Genomic DNA, 6,405 nt, shown 5'->3' with positions numbered 1-6,405 from the left:
CATAACGGTTTCAGTGTTCACACATTGGCATACATACTTTTGTTTTGTTTCTTGCTAGCTCAGCATCATTATCTTAAATGTTAGTGTTTTTTAAATGTTATGTAGAATTGTATACATAAAGCCATGGATTCTCAGACTTCACAGTTGACCTAAGGAATTTCAAAAGGTAATTTTCTCCATAATCAAGTTTCACCTTACAAGCTAATTTTCATATCTACACTTGGGTAAGATACGAGTTGACTATATTTATGAAATACTGTGGATATTAGCATTACTTTAAAACCGTATTTTTTAGAAAGTGGACAAGTCTTGTGATAGGTGAAATTTTAATCCTGAGTAGTTTGAAACAGTATTTTTCCCTTCTTTTTCCTCCAAAGTTTATATCACTTGATACAATTATTAGATAAATGAGGGTGTTTGTTTTACAGTTAAAACTTACAAGATGGTTCTCTATATTTGCAATGTCTTTGAATTCTTTTCAACTACAAACAAATATCACAAACTACTTGCTCTCAGAAAGAACAGTTCCTCATCCGCTATAGAAAAACAAGGATGGCAGATGTACAAATGTGTGAAGTGATTATTCTAAAGTCTTCGAACCACAAGAGCAATTTATTGAACTATTTTTGGAGTGCATTTTGAAATTAATTAAGTTATCAAAGATAAAGCTGCACCTAAATTTGTAAGTTCCCTAAAGGGCACTACCCAGGTCATTTTGGATTATGTGGTTGTTTAATAGCAGAGGCCTTTATATTCTAGGAGAAAAATCTGCCCTTTCAGTAGATTACAACAAAGTTCTTGCCTACTGTTCACTTTACTCCAAGAGTTCATTTCTGAGCAGTGGTCATATGGGAAGTTAGAGTTAAATTGGTTCTACCTGTATGAGCACCAGAGGACAGGTTCGTGTATAGCCTACGTGAACAAAGCCTCAAGTTACAGGGGCCTAGCAAACGGCATGCAAAGAGGACCTCAGGCTTCAACATCATTAAATAAGATGTGCATTTAAATGCATATAATTTAAATGAAAATGAATAAAGAAGGTGTGTACCAGACAGTCTTACACTTATGCCCTTTTGCTAGACAACATTGTCCAAGGTGATAGTAAACTTTTCTCTAGAAACTTATCATTACCTTGTAAATAACACAATTATATTGCATTGTGTTTTTCAGTGTTAAAGATGCCATTTTGTCTACCATGAACACTTAACATATGTCAGAGTTTTTGAACCTTGTTTTGGTATTTATTTTTAAACTTGAGAAATCTCAAACATTAAAAATAGTTTGAACCCCTCTAGACCTCTGAGAAGCCCCTGCTTACAATCTAAATAAAGCATGTGAAGTTTTTTTAATCAGTAACTTAGAATAGCAACTTAATTCAGCCACAAATTAATTATACAATCTAATTCCTACCAGAAGCTCTTTATAGAGGCAGCCTAATTCCTAAATAACATGTTAACCCTCTCTTCTATCTGGTATCTAGCTTTGTCTCCAAGTTACCTGAGAATTGGTGCTGGTCCATGTGATGTCAGCCAGGTGGTGTTATCTCAGCTCCCGCAAAATTGCCAACACTGTGTTAAGATTTCCTCTTCATTCTCAGCTTCTGTGGGATGCTAGAGACTCACAGATTCTTTGAAGTATCATTAATTCCAGTTCCTTAATTTTAGGTATGAAGAAATTGAGGACAGGAGAAGTAAAACGATTTGCCCAAAAATCACAAAGGCAGTAAGAGGCAGAACCAGTACTAGAAAGCCATCTGCCATTTCCTTTATGTGACAACTTCTTGGGAATGGCACTGTCTCTTGCTCTTCTCCATTGGGTATCTGTTTTAGTTCGTTCTTGCGCTGCTGTAAAGAAATACTTGAGACTGGGCAATTTATAAAGAAAAATGGTTTAATTGGCTCACGGTTCTGCAGGCTGCACAGGAAGCACAGTGGCTTCTGCTTCTGGGGAGGCATCAGGAAACATACAATTATGGTGGAAGGTAAAAGGGGAGCACACATATCCATGGCTGCAATAGGAGCAAGAGAGAGAGAGTGGGGAGGGGCTACACACTTTTAAATAACCAGATCTCATGAAAACTATATCATGAGAGTAGCACCAAGGAGCTGATGCTAACCCATTCAAGAAGGATCCACCCCTCATGATCAAATTACCTCCCACCAGACCCCACCTCCAACACTGGGGATTATAATTGAACATGAGATTTGGGTGGGGACACGGATCCAAACCATATGAGTATACTTTCTCTTCTATGCACCTTTTCAATAGCTTCTGGTTTTGACCACAGTGGGTGAGCAATGATGGGTAGAAAACATTCATTCTGCTGCTTTGGAAGTTCTTTAGATGATCCACACATCCATGATTACTCTTTGCCAGCAGCACTATGCATGCATATCTTCACTGGAAACTCTGCATAGCAAAGGTCTAGGTCTCATGCCCTGTATTTTATGCTTTGCTTCCTTTAACTTTATTTCACAATCTACTATAAACCACCAAATAAACAAAGAAGAAACTTCTTTTCATCTTGCAAAACAATCCTTCATATGCTAACATTGCTGACGTTAATCAAATTTAGTGGTTTAAAGTGCTGATAAGCTTACAACATATATCTTCTGTAATTAAGGATATTCCCCCATCAGGCACCAGTGGAATTATTCTGTGGTGATTAGTCATAGGCTGTAATAATTTACATTGTATGCTCAGTGGTTAGGATTTTTTTGTAGTTTAAATCTGAAGGCTATAATAACTTTTGCAGTGTCTTTTCTTTTTTTACGATGTTTTGCTTGCAGATGGAAAGGCACCAAGAAGGTTTTTTTCTTTTTCTATTTCTTAGCCTGTCAGTGGAGGATTTTGCATATGGTCCTAGTTGCCATAGGAAAGGAGACATTCCATTGAGGTCTTGGGTATTCCATATGGTAGAGACCCAGATGGGCTGCAGATGACATTTAAAATGAAGGTTATCAAAAAAGAAAAGGCATCTACCTCTTAGAATTTTTGCAGGTGTTCTTTGATGGTGTCAGACCTTTATGTCTTTGCGTTAGAACTTAAATGCTGACTTGTTGCTTCTCATTCTGGGGATAATTTATGGTGAGCACCAAAACTAAAACACTGTTTTGCATACCATTTTCTTGAGATGTAAAACATAAAGGATTTTTCCATAATCAAAATAAAATAAAATGAAGGTTATCTTTGGGTAGCTTTATACTAAGATATACCAAACACAATTTAGTTAGATGATTCATGTTTCAGGGGTTATTTTTCCAATTTTTATGTGGTTATGGAAGTAGTTGAGACATCTCCAGGTTGACAAGCAATTGTGAAAATTCAAATCCATTTTTAATTTAAGGGTTTAAATCCTAATTACTCATTTTCATTTTAAAGGAGGCAAAAGTGCTCATCTAGTTAACACATGAAAGCAATGAAGTACAATGTACCACTGGAATTGTTGGGACTTTTTTTCATAACTTGTCTCAGCCACCATTTTAAAAAGCAGCTATTAAATACTATATTAGAATAGTTCTAGGATTATCCTAGAATTCACCTGTAATTTCATAAATAATATTCTGCCTCATATTGTTTTAAAGATAAAAAATTATAATTTTAAATATTCTTTAGGAAATATGGGAGTTCAAAAAGAATGTAGAAGACATAATACATAACTTTAAATAGAGTAAAACTCATACCCAGGGTTAAAATGCTTAGAAATACAAGTAAACAGAAAATTAAAAGATATACATAAGTACACATTGTGATGATGAGCTCAGCGCACAAAGCACAGTTGGGTGGGCAATTCAAAGAGAGTAAGTTGCTAATAGTCACTAAAGCACCTGAATCAAGATGCTTAAACTAGAATGACTTTATGATGGAGGAAAATTTTTAATACATACATTTAACGTTTGGAGAAGAAGAGGAAACAAATTTCTCCACTCTTGGAGGGTTAATATAACCTACAAAGAACAGGAATTGGGGGAGTATTAAAATCTTCCTTACTACAGGTGTTAAATTTGTGGAGGCCACAAATACTGGCTGCTACTTGATGCCAAACTTGTACAGGAAGGCAAGAGTAAGCTCCATTACAAATGCTGGTATTAGTTTGGAACTATATTTTTCATTTAGTTATTTAGGTGCCACATTGCCAACAATTACGGAAGTTGTTGCTAGGTGTTTATAACTAATCATAAATGGTGAGCCAATTTTGGAGAAGAGGAACAACGTAAGCCTAGGTCTTCTTTCAAGTATAATATGTGTGAGGTTAATTTTATGTCAACTTAGCTAAGCTACGGTACCCTATTGTTTGGTGAAACACTAGGCTAGATGTTATTGTAAAGGAATGTTGTTGCTGTGATTACTATTTAAATCAGCAGACTTTGAGTAAAGCAGATTACTCTCCACAATACGGAATGGCTTCATCTTATCAGTTGAAGGCCTTAGGAGAAGAAAGACTGAGATTCCCCAAGAAGAAGAAATTCTGCCTCCAGACTGTCTTCATGACGAAGACTGCAACATCAACTCTTCCCTGGATCTGCAGCCTGTTCACATGTCTTGCAGATTTTAAGCTTGAGCCATTTCTTTAAAATGAGTCTCTCTAGCTCTCTGTCTCTCTCTTTCTTTTTTTCTTTCTATACACCTTATTGAATCTGTTTCTCTGAAGAACTCTGAACAATACAATATATGAACATTAGCTATGACTCATAGTGATTGGTTTTCCCTACCACTATGAAAGATAGTGAAAGATAAGATCTTATCTTTCAGTGGTTATATATACTACCTCTATTCAAGAAAAAATGTCAAAACTGCAAAGACGTAGTCAGCTTTAAATGTATATATTTCTTAGTTATAGATTTATTTGTATCACACTCAATAAAAATTTACAACATTTAAAAAATGTGTTAAATTGCCCATGTTTTTGTTACATTTAAACTTAATTCACATATATTAGAACTATTTTGTATTCACATTTTGTTTATGAAACTATAATTTCTTTTCTATCCTCCCTTTCTTCCCTCCCACCCTTACTTCTCTCCCTTTCTTCCTCCATCTCTCTCTCTCTCTCTCTGTTGTCAGCTCTGTAATAATATTTTGAGGTTTGTTTATAATCTTTCAATATGTGAACAATTTCATTTTCCATTAATAGAAAATAACACAATATTATCACACCTAATTCTCTGATTTTATATCTTATTTAGGAAATAATTTAGTGAAAAGTGTAGAAATCGATAATCAAGTTTCAGAAATTTCATTCTACTAATAATACACCAGTCCTCTGATTTGTAATCTCATCCTTCTTTTATTCTCAAAATTAATATTATTATTTTTCCTTTTTTTTTCTGCACACCTCCCTCCTCCCACTCTCTACTCTCAATTCATCCCCATCATCTGTTGTTTCCTTCTTTGTGTTCATAAGTTCTCATCACTTAGCTCACATTCATAAGTGAGAACATGTAGTATTTGGTTTTCTGTTCCTTGGTTTGCTAAGGATTACATCTTCCAGCACCATCTATGTTCCTGCAAAAGACATAATCTTGCTCTTTTTTATGGCTGCATAGTATTCCATGGTGTATATGTATCACATTTTCTTTATCCAATATGTCATTGATGAGCATTTAGGTTGATCCCATGTCTTTGCTATTGTGAGTAGTTTGCTGCAGTGAACATTTGCATGCATGTGTCTTTATGGTAGAATGATTTATATTCATCTGGATACATACCCAGTAATGGGATTGCTGGGTCAAATGGTGGTTCTGCTTTTAGTTCTTTGAGGAATTGCTATACTGCTTTCCACAATGGTTGAACTAATTTACACTCCCACCAACAGTGTATAAGTGTTCCTTTTTCTCTGCAACCTCACCAGTGGCTGTTATTTTTTGACTTTTTAATAATAGCTATTCCCACCAGTGAGAAATAGTATCACATTGGAGTTTTGATTTGCACTTCTCTAATAATCGGTGATACTGAGCTTTTTTTTCATATGCTTGTTGACTACCTGTATGTCTTCTTTTGAAAAGTGTCTGTTCATGTCCTTTACTGACTTTTTAATGGGTTGTTGGATTCACAGCCGAATTCCACCAGATGTACAAAGAAGAGCTGGTACCATTTCTACAGAAACTATTACAAAAAATTGAGAAGGAGGAACTCCTCCCCAACTCATTCTATGAGGCCAGCATACTCCTGATACCAAAACATGGCAGAGACACAACAGAAAAAGAAAACTTCAGGCCAATATCCTTGATGAACATCAATGCAAAAGTCATCAACAAAATACTTGCAAACAGAATCCAGCAGCACATCTTTAGTCCTGTCATTTGGCAGGTCCTAAGTTTTTCTCCTGTGTCTAGGAAGAATGAGATACACGGACAACCGGAGCTTCACTGAGCAAGAAGAGCTTCACTGAGCACAACAGAACAG

Source organism: Pongo abelii, chromosome 3 (assembly GCF_028885655.2).
Source record: "Pongo abelii isolate AG06213 chromosome 3, NHGRI_mPonAbe1-v2.0_pri, whole genome shotgun sequence".
NCBI lineage: Eukaryota > Metazoa > Chordata > Mammalia > Primates > Hominidae > Pongo > Pongo abelii.
This window is presented reverse-complemented; position numbering follows the sequence as displayed.